The sequence below is a fragment of the Chionomys nivalis genome, chromosome 18, assembly GCF_950005125.1.
Source record: "Chionomys nivalis chromosome 18, mChiNiv1.1, whole genome shotgun sequence".
NCBI lineage: Eukaryota > Metazoa > Chordata > Mammalia > Rodentia > Cricetidae > Chionomys > Chionomys nivalis.
In genome coordinates, this window is record NC_080103.1 from 3,208,344 (window position 1) to 3,225,738 (window position 17,395).

Below are 17,395 nucleotides of genomic sequence, written 5' to 3' on the forward strand. Positions count from 1 at the left end.
GGGCTCTGCCCGAGAACTGAGGTTCTGCTGAGGCCTCGGGTTCCAGCACACACACTGCAGTAGAGACAGCAGAGGCTGGACGCTCCTGTCTGAGCCTTCCAAAGACTTCTGCAATTTCCCCGTACTGTTCCCCGTGAGGCCAGGATGAGCACAGTCCTAGAGAAGCCAGGAGTGGGGAGGAGCAGAGAGACAAGGTGAGAGAACTAAGGCCTCCTTCTTGCTCCCACCCCAGACAGCATCCAAAGTGTTGGGACAGCAGGGCCCAGGGGTGCAAGCCTACAGTCTCAGCTCTCAAGAGGCAAGGAGTGGGAGGAACACAAATTCCTGGTCCTACATGCTGAGATCTGGTCAAAGTGCCGGAGAGCAAGACACAGCACTGGCCCTGCCCTGGGCCCCCAGAGGTCCACGGGGGGCATGGTGCAACCGCCCAGACCCTCCTAGTTCAAGGAAGCCTCCTGGAGATCAGGAACCTGCAGTGCCTCCTCAGAGCCTCACCTTTCCGTTCCCCTGCCCTCACTCAGGACCTCCAGGCCCTGACCTGTCTCCTTTGACAAAGGAAACCAACAGCCAGGCAGGGTTGGGGAAAGCCAGGCAGCAGAAAGTGGACTGACAGCCCCCCACCCCAACACACACACCTGGCTAGGAGCACAGTGTCAGGTGAGATGCGCAGGCGGGGGAAGTGGGAGCCCTAACCAGGCCCTGGACCGGCTGCCACCTCACTAGTAGGCAAGCTTCCTCACACTCTGACATTTTCTCCCACAAGACCCAGCTCAGTTTTCTCTACAGTGTTCCAGGGTGCTTCCTCCCTCTGCCCGAGGGAAGCTCCTCCCACTGCTCTGGAGGCCTTTCAGTTCTTCCGAACACCTTGGCCTTTCCCCTTCCCTCTTCTCTTCCCCTTCCCTCTTCTCAGCCTCTCTCCTGTGCTTCCTTCTCTGGCACATACACTTCCATTCACTTCAGCTTCCTTGAGTCCAGGCCTGAAAGTAGCAAGATTTTTCTGAGACTGATTTCTGAAAATCCTGCACCGGGGAAGCTCTTAGTCCTGGCAAAATAAAATGGTTGTGTATTCTTCAGGCTGCTGCTTGACTGACCTGACTGGGGCAGGGTTTTCCTGTGAGCGCTGAAATACCAATAGCATTTCCCTAGTGTCCAAGACACAAAGACAGGCCAACCACAAACATGTGGCTACACAAACACCCACAGTCGGAGACAAAGCACGCTGCAGACAGCCACCGAAACCCAGACCTCTGTGGAGCTCACACACCCACATGTAACAGGCATTAGTGGACAGATAGGTACATGGATGCTGAAAACAAAAACTGGCACAGACACTCCCACACACAAACAGCCCCAGGCAGAGAGGAACGCATCCTCGTTTCAGCACAGATACACAGACCTACTGAGATAGACAGCTGAATTCAAACACCCACACTGGAACTAGCCCTCCTCCTACAGACTCAAGAAGACAAAGAGGACTCCACCTGTGCCCAGGGGGAGCCAGTCCACACACTCCAGGCCTGTCCCTGTTCCCCCAACAGCCCTGCAGGGCCTGACCACAGCAGCCTCTGAGGCAGCAGCGAGAGACCACCTCTCTCAGCAGCTGTGAAATAGGGTTATTACTAGGAGTCTGTTGCCTCGATTGGAATCGATCCTACCTGTCACCTCCTATAGCTGCTAATGCGACTCGAAGGGTCTCCAGTGACTGGGACACCTCAGGCCTGCAGCACCAGCTTCCCTCACCCCCTTGCCCACCTTTCTGGCCTCCCAGCCCCAGCCTCTCCTCTCTTCTGCACCTTCTTTCCTTGGTCGTCTCTGGCCACCTAGGGACTGCATTCTTCTTCAAGAACCAATCTTCCTCTCTGAATCCAGTGAGGCCTCAACCTTCCAGCCGTTCTTGTCTCCTGTCATGGATACAGGACAGAATACAGGACAGGAGGCGGTGAGCTGGTCCCCTCTTTCTCCAATGGCTAGGCCAAGGTGTGCTTGTGTGGTTTTTGTGATGACTAGGCTGGCCTGATAAAGCCCCCAGGAGCCCCAATGGGTCCTCAGAACTTCCCTGGACCACACTGGGGGAGGGGTCTTACCTCCTTCCTGCTCAGAGAAGGAAAGTGTGGCCTGAATCCCTGTTCCCAAGCCCTGGAGAAGCCTTGCCTAAGGCCTGGGCCCATGTAGGACTTACCTCCATGGAGTGATTTTACCAAGCCCACAGAAAGCAAACATGCAGAAGTGCTGGAACCATGTACAGGTGGGATGAATGGCCCTTACAGTGCACCTGTATTGCCTGAGTTTGGACCCCAAGCTTTGGGGTCCAGCATGGCTGGAGGGAAGTGCCTCTCCCATCCACTTTATCTCCCTGTGCCCGGGTGGGCTCTGGGAGACACCATCCAGCCTCAAACAGGAAGGACTGTGTCTTACCCCCACAGAGGGCAGGCTTCTCTACCACCGCTGCAATCAGCACAGGCCTTTGTTGTACCACCAGGCCAGAGCAGCCGAGAAGACTGGAAAGTGGACCTGAAGAGCTATGGACTTTGGTTGATGTATTGTTTATTTTGGGGAGGGTTGTTTTGTTTTTTCAGACAGGTTCTCACGTAGCCTAGCTTGACCTCAAACTCAATATGTAGACCTGACTGGCCTTGAACTTCTGATCCACTTACCTCCCTGTCTCAAGACTGTGATAATGAGTGTGGGCCACCAGATGTAGCTTGCTTTGTTTGGAGGTTTTGTAGTAGAGGTAAATCCTCTACTATGGCTCCTCCCCAGCCATATTTTTACTTTTTTATTTTGAGGCAGAATCTTGATAAATGGTACAGGCTTTCCTTGAACTTGAAATCTTCCTCGCTCGGCACAAATCACCACACTCAGCATAAATTAAAACACGTCAAAACCCGGACTAAGCTGATGTGATAGTACACACTTGAAATCTCACTGCTCCCTGGATGTGAAGCCAGGAGGGTTGCCATGAATTCAAAGCCAGCAGGGTGATCCTTAGCTAGAGTGAGGTCCTATCTCAAGAACTTAAAAATAAAAATAAAAAAATAAAAAAAGAATTAATTTGTGTATCAAGGCTATGAGGAGTTGGGTGCTGAGTGTGGGCTATAATAGGAGCATGGGTGGTTCCTGGGTCCTATTCAGTGATCAGGGCCTATGGCCCCAGGGCTCCACCCACTTCTATCTTGTGGAAGAGACAGCTATCCGGTTGAGAAGCCGCCCTTCGAGCCCAGGTCCTGACTGCTAGCCCTGTTCCTGGGCGAGCCTGCGTGCAGTAACATGGGCCAGGAAGGCGGGGAAGCTGGAAGTGGGCAACAAGGAGGTCTGCCTTCTCCAGTGCCCTGGATGGCAAGAGGAAGCATGCCAGGGTAGTGAAGTGACCGAGCAAGACAGAAGAGGTGGAAACTACATAGAAGCAGGCAGTGCCTCCGGCCCACTCCCTGGTCTTAGCCTGGATCCCATAACGGACCTTGCCCCAGGGGTTTAGCAGCTGTGGTCCATAGAGGAGTCTCCTGCGACCAGGACAGCCCTCTCCCCTCGCCCATCATTGGGCTCTGCCTCCCTTCTGTGTGACTCTGGCCTATGAGCCCCCAACCCAGGACCCCCTCCCTCCCTGAAGCCCAAGGTCATGTCTGTTATCAATCAGCCTCTCTCTCCCACCTGTCCATCACATTAGCTTCAGTCGATTTAAGCAGAAAACAAGGCCAGAATCTAATCCCATGCCTTCTATCCCATCTCCCATCAGCCGGGAGAGGCGGGGTGCTGGGGGCTGGGGACATGGCCTCCCGGAGTCAGTGAAGACAGGAAACCATACTGATGTCCACCTACATCCATCATCTAGGTCTTCTCTCCCTGCTTAGGGCAGGAAAACTGAACAGGCTCCAGGGTGACTTGGTCCCCAGGTCCTGAAAAGCCTGTTTCTTAGGCATCTCCTCCCCAGGATGTCCTGAGAATCCAAGCCCTTATCTTGTTCCTCATGGAGTCTGATGTCCCTGTAGTCACTGTGTCTTAGCTGGCTTAATCCTTAGTTGGAAGTTCTTTCTGTTATCTTACTTCAAGCCAAATTAATAAAGTCTAAAAGTTTTTTTAAAATCTCTAGAACTCTAAGAGAATAGTCATGGTGCCTTCAGACCTTCTGAAAAGGAGTTCGAGTGGTGGTCATGTGGGAGTTGGGACTCAGTGATGGAAGGGTTAGCCTAGCCATGTCCACAGTGCTAGAGAGTAAATTAAAAATATGCTTAAAGATAAGTTATCTATATCATTTCATTTGAGCCAAAGGAGGAAAGGTAAAGATTGTGACAACATGAGACCGGCGTGTGAGAGAGAGGCAGCCAGAGGAAAGGCAGCAGAGAGGGTCCGTCTGGGAGGTGTGAGGTCAGTTTTCAGGTCTGAACTATCTCCACAGAAGTCTATACAAGCAAGGGACTGAAAGAACAAGACTGTCAGACAACTGGCAGGACTTCCCAGTGCTCCTTCCTGAGTCTGCATGCCTCTCTCTGCTGGGGCAAGAGAGTTCTGCCCCATCCACCTACCTCTCTTCCTCATTCAGACCCCCAAGAACCCTTTCTCAAAGAACTAGGACTAAGAATCCTGGAGTATGAAAACCCCTATGGAAGTAAGCACAGACGTGGGCAGGATGCCAGGAGAAAGTCTTGAGCTCACCCCAAACCCTTCTGAGTGGGCTCTGCTTTGCCCAAGGGCAGGGGGGCCTCATGGACATAGACACTCGGGCACAGAAGCAGTTGAGCTGGCTTCAGGCCTGAGGGAAGGTGAAGAGCTTGGGTCTGGAGGTCTTGGGCTGGAGGTCTGAACTGGATGTTGGCATGGGCTTGGTGGCTAGGGGCTGAGTCAGAGGTGTCACTGACCTCAGCTCTGGAGGCTGCCTGCTGCCTCTGCTACTGCCCTGATTTTTTGGCGGGCCTGACGCCCAACCCCAGGGCTGTGGTCAGCTCACCCAGCTCAACTGTTTGCCGGAACTGTCATCTCCTGCTGGCACGCCGCGTTGCTCCTTCGGTGCCTGCTGCAGGGGATTTCTTGCTCTTGGTGGGGTTTCAGGGTTGGGTGGGAGTCCTCAGGAGGCTCCCTAGGGCACAACTGATGGGGCTATGATGAGTGAGTCAAGCACTGGGGAGAGAGGCGTGCTGGGGGCAGTGTAGAAAAGAAACAACCTCTGAGAGGCAGGGGTGAGAAAGGCGACGAGGCCGGACAGCACAGAAGGGACGAGTGCTGAGTCTGAGGCTGCAGAGAGAGCAGAGGAGGGGAGCCCAGGTTCTGTCCATTTCATCTGGCCAACTAGTCCCTAGCTTCAGAGGTTCCAATGACAGTGTGACTTCCTTTTTATAACTTTTATTGATTTGTTTTGTTTGAGGCACAGCCTGCCTATGGCACCTTTGCTGGCCTAAGACTTTTTGTAGCTCAGGCTGGCTTTGAACTTGGGGCAAGCCTCCTATCTCTGCCTTTCAACTGCTATGTTCACAAGTGTGAGCTACCCATCCAGCACTTCAAAGTTACTTTCACTGTATGTTTCTACATAAATATATGCTCAAATGCTAGCATTTGTGTATATGTCTGTGTGTGTCTCTACATGTCTGTGTCTGTCTCTAAATGTGTGTCTGTCTGTATGTCCATGTGTCTGTCTGTGTGCCTTTGAGTATGTGTCTGTGTGTATCTGTGTCTATGTGTGTCTGTGTGCTTCTGTATGTATGTGTCTGTGTGTGCCCCTATGTGTGTGTCTATTTGAATGCATCCATGAGTGTATGTGTTGTGTTGCTCTCTGTGTATCTGTGTGTATGCATCTGTGTGTTTCTGTGTGTATGCATCTGTGTGTATCTGTGTGTATGCATCTGTGTGTTTCTGTGTGTATGCATCTGTGTGTATCTGTGTGTATGCATCTGTGTGTTTCTGTGTGTATGTGTCTGTATGTGTCTCTGTGTGTATGTCTGTATGTAGAAGTCTGTGTGTGTCTATGTGTGTGTGTTTGTATCTGTGTGTGTCTGTATGCATGTGTATATGCGTCTATATGTGTACATGTGTCCTTGTCTGTGTGTGTGTGTGTATGTGTCTGTCTGCCTGTCTGTGTCTTCCTATCTTTCTCATGTTTTACCCACTGTGCAACTGGCCTCTGGTTTTCTGAAGCTACTGTTGAAATTTTTCTGGCCAAGAGCCCACATATCAGGCTTGGTTGGACAGTCTCCTTTGGGGCAAGGGCCTCCTGACAGCCTTGCTCTCTCCTTAGAGTTTCAACTCTTCTGCCCTCGTTGACCAATTAAATCTCAGCACCTGGAGTCAGACAGACCTGCTCCTGTCTGGCTCTACCACTTGGCAGGATCTTGAGAGAGTCTCTTAATCTTTTTGAGTCTCTGTTTCCTCAGCTTACAAAATGTAGCCAATACCAAACTCAAAGGTTATTGTGAGGAATCAGTGGCAACTTAGCAGCAAGAGCAGCACCTCATCCTGAACCCCTGGCGGTCCCAGTTCACATCATCTGCAAATGTGGAGAGTGAAGCAGCTTGGGAGGTTTTCTTTGGAGCCGCGCCCAGCTTAAGTCTTCCTCCCTATTGTTATCTATACTGCTTCTTTAAATACTGACCTAGAACCTACTTGTGTTGTAATGAACACCTACACCAGCCAAGGGGATTAGCATTATTAGGAATCGGAACGACGGTTATGATGATAATCATGTGCTGCTCTAGCCCTTCCAGAAACACAATGCTTTGGAGACCCGCGATGATCATTCCAGGCTGGGCTATGGTCCTTTTTAACTTATGGTTCCCAGTACTCATCCTCACAGCCGGTAAATAGAATGTGGCCGATCTTTGTGTGTGCAGCAAGGGCGCCAGAGTTGGGGCCCAGAGAACAGGTCGGAGGGCACAGAGTGGGATGCTCCCAGCCAGGAAAGTTCTCGTGACACAAGAAATCAGCTAGATGAGCTCCCAAGGTCCTAATGAGGAGCAGAAGGAGGGAGAACATGAACAACGAAGTCAGGACCACGAGGGGTGCACCCACCCACTGAGACAGTGGGGCCGATCTATTGGGAGCTCACCAAGGCCAGTTGGACTGTGACTGAAAAAGCATGGGATAAAACCGGACTCTCTGAACATGGCGAACAATGAGAGCTGACGAGAAGCCAAGGACAATGGCACGGGGTTTTGATCCTACTTCAGGTTCTGGCTTTGTGGGAGCCTAGACAGTTTGGATGTTCACCTTCCTAGATCTGGATGGAGGGGGGAGGACCTTGGACTTTCCACAGGGCAGGGAACTCTGACTGCTCCTGGGACTGGAGAGGGAGGAGAAGAGGAGTGGGGGGAGGGGGAGAGGGGCGGGAGGATGGGGAGGGAAATGGGAGGCGGGGAGGAGGCGGAAAAATTTTTTTTCAAAAAAAAAAAAAGAAAGAAATCAGCTAGATGGCTCAGCAGATAAGCACTTGCAGAGCAAAATTGTCCTCTGACCTCCACACACATACACACTAATACATTTTAAAGATTTTTGTTAGAAGTGACTCTCGAGGAATTAAGGTTAAGTGACAAAGACCACTGTCACCCGTGGTGGTAGAGCTGCTCTTCTTAAGGGAAGCCTCCACTTCCCTAAGTTCAGGGCATCGGCTAGGAAAGGAAGGATTAGGGGAGACTGTTGGCAGGACGCCCTAGCACTAAGGTTTCCCACACACAGAACTGGCGAGCTTCTTGAGGACTCATGAGCAACTCACAAACATGGTCCGTCTGGGCAGGAAGCTACTGCATCAAGACCAAGAAAGTCAGTGTCCCCAGCCGCATTCCATTCTGGCTGCACATTTGGGTTCTGACAGCCATTTGCTTATGCTGTGTTTGGTTTGTCTCTTGTCTTGTTTTGGGGGCAGGTCTCATACAGCCCAGACTGGCCTCATATTTGCTGTGTAGCTGAGGCTGGCCTTGAACTCTTGACCCTTCTGCCTCTGCCTTCTAAGAACTGAGAACAGTCATGTTTGTCTTTTTTCATGTAAAGGAGGAGGTATCAGCAGTCTGCCTATCTCCATGGCTAAATTGTGTAAATCTTTCTTTCTTTCTTTCTTTCTTTCTTTCTTTCTTTCTTTCTTTCTTTCTTTCCTTCCTTCCTTCCTTCCTTCCTTCCTTCCTTCCTTCCTTCCTTCTTCCTTTCATTCTTTTCTCATGAAGGTGTGAGGACAACCCTCTCACAAGCAAGGGCTAGAGAACCTAAATGTGCCCAGTTCTGGGACTTATACATGTGATTAACTCTGTATGTCCACAGCTCTGGATCCCCTCTTTTCTTCTCTCCTCCTCCTCCTCTTCTTTGGGTCTCACTGTGTAACTCCAGTTGTCCTAGAACTCTCTATGTAGCCCAAGCTGGCCTCAATCTGTGATGATCTCCCTACCTCTACCTCCTAAGTCAGGACTTTGTAGGCATATACACCATGCCCAACTAGAATCTTAGAAATCTTGATCTGAGGTCTTGTTTTCCAGTTTTTCACTTTGTGAATGACCTTGGGTAAACTCCATAATTCTCTAAGACCTACTATGCCCAGGGGTTCCTGACACGCAAACCACAGTTCAGGGGCACATGGCCACAACAGCTCACAGCACATCAGATGTGTGCTGTCATAGGTCCCGCCAGCCTGTATGATCAAGATCTACATTTTGAAAAAAATTTCAGATGATTCTCATGCTCATTAAAGTCAAGATGCACCGCTATAGGTGACGCTTTCAAGTCCTAGGGAAACACTGCAGGTTCAGTTCTAAGACTGATTGTTGCTACTCTGATGGGCCTTGTTCAAGTCACCCTCTCTCTCTTAAGTCTTTTCTAGAATGACAGGAGGTTGCTGCACAGCAGTCTCTGTGTGCCCTCCAGACCTACTAAGTTCTAGATGAGAACAGTACTTCTTGCATGCTGAACTCACCAGCATGGGAGTCCCACAGATAAGACCACATAACTTGCCTGAGCTATCCCAAGAGCAGGCTCCCCATCCTGCTCCGTAGCCCTCTCTTCTATCCTTCCCTGGTCCTCTTGTACACTGTTCACATCCCATTAGTGGCAGCAGAAGCCAGCATCTTGCACCAGTACCCTCTCTTCAACCCAGGTTTGCTTCAATGCCTCCTCTCCTCCCTTAGCTTCCTCGAGCAAGCCTGTCTTACCAAGGATAGTTCTAAAACTGCTTCCCCCAACGCACACCGAAAACCAGCAAGATCCTTCTTCCTTACCCATGGTTCATTAATCACCTACAAACACAAGGCATGGTGCCAGGATGTGGTTCAAATGGCCAGCACTGAACAAGATAGCCAAGGTTCCTGAGCTCCAAGGGGAGCACAGTTGTCAAAACAAACAAACAAGATACTATTGAGTGCAGACTTGCACAGCAGATGAACTGAAAATAGAACTATATGAAATTAGCATCACAGTGAACAAAAATGACACACGAATTCATGAAGATTCCATACTACTTGCCTCTTTAGGAGAACTCCTGAATCCTGATGCCACATTGGCTGTCAGTGATGTAGACTCCCTTTTCCAGGAACAAAAGTATCTATAATGTGTAGGCTGGCTCCGTTCAGGCTGGCTGCAATCTTGAGACAGCCTGGGAAGCTCCCAGGTAGGGGCTACAGCTCCCTCCACCAAGAGGAAAGTGGAGTCAAAAGACATTCACAGCCACAGGAGCTTTGGAGCACAGCCATGCTGAAAATACAGAAAGGGCTATGGTCCAACTGGATACAGCCCTGGTCCTAGCCAGACACGCCTCTACCTCCCTGACACACGTGGACAAGACTCGAGAAACATGCCTTCAAATTTCAGTCTCAGTCCCATCTTCTCATGCTGTCCATCTATCTATCCACTCACTCAAATCTATCCCTTCTCTCCAGCTCCAATCTCTGGGAGATTTTAAAAGTGGGTGCTACCCTAAGCTACCCTGAAAGGAGGCAACAACTTTGGAGGAAAAATACAAAATAAAGACTAGATCCTACATAATTTTGGGGTGACAGAAGTGAAGGCAGTAACATTATTTTAAATGCCACAACAAAAGAATGAGGCCGCTGGGAAGTGAGTGGCATTCATTTATTCTGTCGATCACTTCTTGACAGCTGTGCACCAGGCATTTGGGCTTTGATGGAAACAACACAAAAATCCCAACCTTCTCAAATGTGAAACTGTTGTAAAGTTACCAGAAGGGGGGCTGAGTGTCATGGCACATGCCAGCAATCCCAGCACTCAGAGGGTGGAGGCAGCAGGGTCAGGAGTTCAAGGTCAGCTTCAGCTCTTTAGTGTGAGACTCAGCTTGAACTACATGAGGACCTGTCTCAAAACAACCAAAAGCATTAGTTGGTAGATCAAGGGTCAGGATGCGCACCATTTGCCTTTTCTCCTTAGACTTTGACCTCAGTCACCACCTGGGAGTCACCTCTGAACCAAGAGCTTCCCCAGGTTGGGCTTGGAAACACTTGCCTTAGCTCCTTTTCTGTCCTGGACTCTTTTCTTCCTTCCTAACCCCCATTTTCCCCCTTGCTTTCAGCAGGCTTGAGGTCCAAACTCATACGTCATACACCACAACTGTCTCTCAGAAGGCGCCCTGACCACCTGCCAACTACTGGATCTCAGGTGAGGCTCGCTGCATCCTCCCCATGCTCTCAACGTTGACTTAGGGAGGGCCTGAGTCGTGGCCAGGCTCCCGGCAGATCCAGCTGTGGCACTTCATCCTGGAACTGCTGCAGAAGGAAGAGTTCCGCCATGTCATCCATCGCCTGGCAGCAGGGAGAGTATGGGGAGTTTGTCATCAAGGATCCAGATGAAGTGGCTCGCCTCTGGGGCTGCAGGAAGTGCAAGCCACAGATGAACTATGACAAGCTGAGCCGGGCCCTCAGGTGAGAAGAGCTGGCCAGCAGTACAAGGGGCAGAGTTGAAGGAAAAGGGCTGTGGTTCCTGGCACTCCAGGCTGCTTCCCACTGTAGAAGGCCTGGGGATATGCCCTCACTGTGGGAAGATGGCTGGTGTTCTCCAGGGCCTGCTAGACTGATGGAGGAGACGCCACATCTCTTCTTTTCTCAGTTCTCTAGGTATTACCACCATAAGAGGATCCTGCACAAGACCAAAGGTGAGAAGTTCACCTACAAGTTCACCTTCACTCAGCTCACTGTAGTCAACTGTCCTCCATGGAGAGTGTGGGCACCCGCCCCCCTCACCTGCTGTTGGGGACCACTGCCATGTGTCAGCCAGCCTTGATGCCTGTGGCCATGCAGAGTGCGGTAGGCATGAAGGCAGCCCCTGTCCTTAGAGCTCTGACAGGACACCCCAGGCCACTCTCCACCTTAGAGACTGGTCTCCAGTGTTCTTCCATCTTCTAGTCCCTAAGTACTCCAGTCTACCTGTGAGGAAGGATGATTTCTGTGCTAGGCATCATCTTTTAGCAGTGGTACTTATCAGAGGTAAGGACAGGGGTCCAGGAGAGGGTCCGGGGCATCTGCAATAGTTGGCAACCCACAGCAGTCACTGGCTGCTTAGGAATCTGTATGGGAATCTTTTGTCATGTTAACAACAGAGTGACGATCCTGCTGTGTCTTAGAAGACTAGATACCAGAGAGAGCCTGTCCCATTCCAGCTTTCCTTCTCCTCCCTCACTAGCCCCTGCATAGCATGCTATGCACCCATTGGGCCACTGGAAGGAGTGTCACTGGAAACCTCTGGAGAGAAGGGGAAACAGCAGCTTCAGTGGTGAACATTGAGGACTGAATTGGTGGGGGCCTTAAACAAAGGAGGGGGGCCTCCTGGCGCCTGCCTGGTGGAGCATATGCCCAAGTAGGTATGAGATAAGAGATTTCTGTTCAGACAATATTTAGGGATTCTATTTACCTGGCATGGGGCTCAAACATGAAAGATGGACAGTCAGAAACAGAGAATCTGGCAGGAAGTAGAGATGGGAGGACTGCTGGTTCCTACACGTGCCAGGAGGGCACAGAGGGGGCTCTAGCTCCCCGGAAGGGGGGAAGGGAGGCAAAGAAGCCCTGGCAGAAGGCAAGTGAGAGATGTGAGCAAGTATGGCACATCTGGAAGGCTGCTACTGTTGGTGTAACATCAAGGAGGGTGGGAAGGTGAAGGAGGTGTGGGAGGCGGTTGCTAAGCCAACAGCTACCCAGGTCCAAAAGGCCTCATTTGAAACCATTTGAAGAGGGCTGGACTTTCTCCTATGAGCAGAGGGTCCAAGAGGAAGAGATATGCTTAGATTTTCACTTTATTTATTTGTTTTTTGGTACAGGTGATGGGTCTTTATATGCTCATTGAACACCCTATCAACTGAGCCACATCCCCAAGCCTTAGACTTCATCTTATAAAGTACAAAAGGTTCCAATCTGACAATGATTTAACTTAAGATTTCTAGGCCTTATGATACAATACAAAGGCAATATGTATTCTGTGTCAGAAAATATATCTAGAATTTTGAAGTTTGACCTTCCCACTGGAAGTCAACAGGAGGTGCAGGAAGCCATCACTGTAGCAATCCACATATCCTGACAGTTAACACCCAAGTCCACAGTCAGTGCTGAACTGACTCATTCTGCATGATGTAGACACCCACGCTTTTGACCTGTATTATTTTTAACTCCCAGTGTGTTTATCAGCCCGTAACCCTATCATAAGGTTGCATACAGTGAACAATTGTAGGCAGGCTGTGTGTGGCTGGAATTAGAGAAGGAACCAGGCTGTCATTGGAAGGCTTTTTTTATTATTATTTTAAATTTTGTGTAGGGGAGTGTTCTGCATGTGGGTATGTTCACATGTGTGCAGGTGCCCTAAAGAGGTCAGAGGTATTGAATGCCCTGGAGCTAAAATTAGAGACAGCTGTGAGTCCTCTGACATGGGTGCTAGGAACAGACTTCAGGTCTTCTGGAAGAACAGAATCAGCTCTTAACCAGTGAGCCATCTCTCTAGCCGCCGTTGGGAATTTTGTTGTTGTTGTTTTGAATTTTTGTGGGTTTTTTTTTTGCAGGGGGGTTCGAGACAAGGTTTATCTGTAGCTTTGGAGCCCATCCTGGAACTCACTCTGTAGACCAGGCTGGCCTCGAACTCACAGTACTGGGATTAAAGGCGTGCGTCACCACACCCAGCTTATTGTTGTTAAGACAATCTAAGGAGCGTGTAGTGCCACGGAGTGAAGGAGCCTCAGCTGACGAGAGGTAGACAAAGTTCATGTTACTCTTTCTTCTCCCGTCAGACATTTAATTTCCTCCTGTTTAGTGCACCAGGGTCTGAAGTCCAGATGTAGTAATGCTGTCCTAGCGCTCTTAGTCAAGAGGCTTAAAGGTGGTTACCAATAGTTACACAATTATAACTGCTGCATAATACAAAGGGAGAGTGCGAGGGACAGCAGGGAAGACTTCCTTGGCCAAGTGACTGAGCAGACATACAACATGCACACAGGCTCAGCTGAGCTTACAGGGAGAAAAGACACCAAGAATTTAAAGCCTGGGCCAGAAAGAGGGACTTGTAGCAAGCTAAGGGTAGCACTGCATAGTGGAGTAAGGAGAGAGGGTGGACACTGGTAGACGCTAGTAGCTCCCAAGGCAACCAGGCCTGGCTTTCTTTGGAAAGATCCAACCCAGGTATCTTCTGCAGAGGTTCATGCCCCTCCACTTCCGGCAGTTTTGAGGATTAGGACCACAAACCTTTACCCATCCACAGAGCAGGCCACAGTGCAGGCCATGGATGCAGGGTGGTTGGGCCATCGGTCTGGCATCCTAGAGCTACCTAGTGTACGAGGAGGTGCTTCTCTGTTTCTCCACCCGACCAATCTCCAAGCACCAGAGTGCTGAAGACACCAAGCTTACCCCTTTGAGAAACTATAAGACCCAACTTTTGTACATCCTGCTTTCCTTCCCACCACACACACACACACACACCACACACACACTACACACACACACCACACCACACACACACACACCACACACATACACCACACACACACACCCCACACACACCACACCACACACACACATACACACACACACCACACACACACACCACACACACACCACACACACACACCACACCACACACACACTTCCCCGTACTTGGGCCCTGAAGAGCATGAAGGCATGAGAACTGGCAGCAGTCATGTGCACGTGTCACTCTACTGCCTGCCCTACCTCCACACTCACTCAGATCATATGGTGCCAAGAGAGGAAAACAGTGTTGGATAGAGGAGCACAGGGGCACTCAACCAGAATCAGGAAATGGAAAGACTCCAACATATCTCCTCCACATGCCTAATCAGCTACAATGTGGACATGACCCTGACCCCAGGAGCTCCGGGGATCACAACAGTCCTTACTGCATCTAAGAGTCCAAAGGGAAAGATACCGGTCTACAGGGAGAAAACACCCTGGAAAGAGGAGTCCACATGTCTTCTCATGGAGAATCATTCTGACTATTTTAATTCCTCATGAATCTGACTTGATAAATATTCCTAGCTAATAAATGGGTTATATTAAGTAATACTTGATCTGCTTTCCCAGTTTTCATTCATTATATTACACCCATGTGACCCCGTTTGTCTCTTAGTTAAATGATGTGGCCTTGTAAAAAAAAAAAAAAAAGAAAGAAAGGAAGGAAGGAAGAGAAAAAGAAAGAAAGAGAAGAGTGTAGCGTTTCCAGGAGGCATGCGGAGATAGGAGAACAGAGTGGAGCTCGGTCAGCCATTTCTAGGAACCCCAGCCTGGGTGAGCCCTGTGGGGGCCTGGCAGGTGGGAGGGAAATGAGGTGGATTTGAAGGGAATGGAAAGAGGAAGAGAGCATCAGACAGAAGGGGAAGGCTGTGGTCCCACAGATGGCCCTAGGCCTCAGTCCTGAAGTTCGCCGGCCTCTTCTGACAGGTACTCTCAGCAGATGTCATGTGACCGCAACCAGGAGAAAGGACTTTATGGATGAGGAGACAGAGACCTCCATGTTTATGTGACAGGTGCTTGGTCCCACAGCCAATTCTTTACCCAGCTAAAATTTGGCACCTTTGAGCAGAGGCAGCTAGAGGAAGGATAGATTCTCTGGGTGAGGACACAGGCTGTTCATTTAATCTCTCAGCACATTTTTACTGAGGACTTGATCTGTACCAGATTAAGTCTGAACTAGAGACAGGGGAGAATAAAGCTGTTAGCATTTAGCCATTCTGCTGGCCTGCCCCTGTCACCTGGAAGGATGCCCTGGCCAGTGCTCAGGTAGTACTCTGAGCTGCTCAGGGTCCCGACGAGGGCATCAGCTAAGTCGCTATAGCTGTAGCCCTGTTTAAAAGGCAGACCATCCACCCTTCCTTCCCTGCCTCTCTCTGTCTCTCTGTCTCTCTCCCTCATTCCCTCCCCCAATAATAAAAGCCCTCCACATGAGCCCTGTTGCATAATCACATGATGGCCTCTCTCTCTCTCTCTCTCTCTCTCTCTCTCTCTCTCTCTCTCTCTCTCTCTCCTCTCTCCTGCGCCATTTTTAAAATTATAACAAAAGCCAATAACAGTTCCTGCTCCTGCAACGCTAGGGACACCAACATTAAAGAAATAGGCACAGACCTAACTAGAGCCAATGTCCCTTGTCCCAGGAGAGGAGAAGAGAGGGAGGAGACCAGAAGCAAGTGCTCCCACAAGACCGGCAGAGTCTCAGTCAGTTCCATCTAGAAGGAGTAAGATGGACCAAACAAGAGCAAAGAAAGGGAGGGAGATGAGCCCCCCCCCCAGCTGAAGGGGAGAAAGGACTGGTAGGGAAGAAGCTGGAGTCCCATCAGGAGAGCACCCACCTAACAGGCACGAAGCCCTAGGTCTGTGAGGCCAGCAGCACTCAGGAGGTGGGGTCAGGATGGGCAGGAGTTCAAGGCCATCTTCAGCTAGCCTAGCTAGGGAGTCTGTCTGAAGGAAAGGGAAGGGGAGGGGTGGAGGGAAAAGGGAGGGAGGAAGGGAGGGAGGGAGGGGGAGAGAAGGAGAGAGCAGCGGGAGGGGAGGGAAAGGAGGTGGAGGAGCATCTGGGGAGGTGTGTCCTCTTGACTCCGCCCCCTCTAGGTTTTGGCTCAGCCCTGGGCCCAGACTGGCAAGGCTCCTGTTTCTCTTTCCTGAACCTCCAAGATGACCTTCCCAGCTTTGCCTCCTTCATTCCTGCACCCACCTCTTCTGTGACTGGACCCACCTTCCAGGGCCCATCTGTCCTCTTTTCTCCTCAGAGCAGCTACTTTCAGGGTCCTGCAAACCAGGTCCTGGGCTCCCAGACCCCCTTCTGGCCAGGCTGAGAGAGGACTAGTGAGAGGCTTCGGGGACAAAGGGGACCTGGACTCCAATGAGGACCTCTCCCAGAGATTCAGGAACTCAAACTTGGGAAAGGAGCCCCATGTCCCCCAGCCCAGAGAACCTTGGAATCACGTGACCTTTGAATTCCCCTTAACTGGAGAGAAAGAGGTCAAGGAGTGGCCCCTCCCCTTTCTCCCAGCCCCCACATTTGCTCTCCTCCTAGTTAGACACTCACTGGAGGACCTGGTGGAGCGAATGTGGGGAAGGGCCCCTCCTCTCCTATCAAATCATTATCAGACTAAGGAGACATTATTGATCTGAACTCTTTTGGATGGGCTGAGATTAAAGGTCTCCATCTCTGAGTTGCCCCATGCCTGCCCACGGGAGGGAGTTAAGGGGCTGGGCAGACCGGGCTTGTTTGGCTTAAGTCTTAAGGTCTCTTTCTTCTTCTGGGTTCATTTCCCCATCATTTCTAAGGTTTCCAGGACTTCTCCCATCCCTTCATGTTCCTCTGCCCTCCTCTGATTGCTCAGCCACCAGGAACCTCTGTCCCAGGAAGGTTCTTGCATTCTTGCAAGTGTAGAGCAAGGGAAGAGTTGATTTTCTCATCTCTGCAATACTCCACTGCTAAGTGTTAATAAAAATGCTCTTGGCAAACTGCCCTCTTGGCCAACAGCCTCCCTCGAGTGCACCCCAGGCTTGGCTGTGTTCCTTCTGTGTTCCGATTATTCATTGGCGGCGCTAAATGCAAACCAGAAGTCCTGATGGGAAATCACAGGAGGACCAGAGACTTGGAGTGGGACTGGAATCACCCAGCCAAGCTCCCTTCTTCTACCACCATACCTGCGAGAGAGAAAGGTGAACCAAGCAGGAGCCCCAGAGCGTCAGGGAGATGAGGAAATTGGGTTCCAAAGAAAGACCTTAAGACCTCTGTAGAGGAGCTCTGGACAAAACTCTAAAGGTCAAAGTGAAAGAGGAGTTAGCTGGTGCTCAATTCCCTCTGCCTGTGCTGGGCTCCAGAGGCTGAGCAGCAGAGACGACTTGATGCCCCTGGTGGCAGAGTATAGGGAACACATAAGAAGGCAGACAGTCAATGGGAGGAATGCTGCAGAAGCCACAGCCACTGCACCATGCTGCTCTCCTGCCTCCAGGCTACCGATTACAGGCTTGGA

General features: G+C 50.6%; 1 pseudogene; it reads left to right on the plus strand.

The window, feature by feature from the left end:
- The first annotated feature begins 10,313 nt into the window (after positions 1-10,313).
- On the plus strand, positions 10,314-11,697 carry LOC130889865 (ETS translocation variant 3-like protein; annotated as a pseudogene).
- Positions 11,698-17,395: the final 5,698 nt, after the last annotated feature.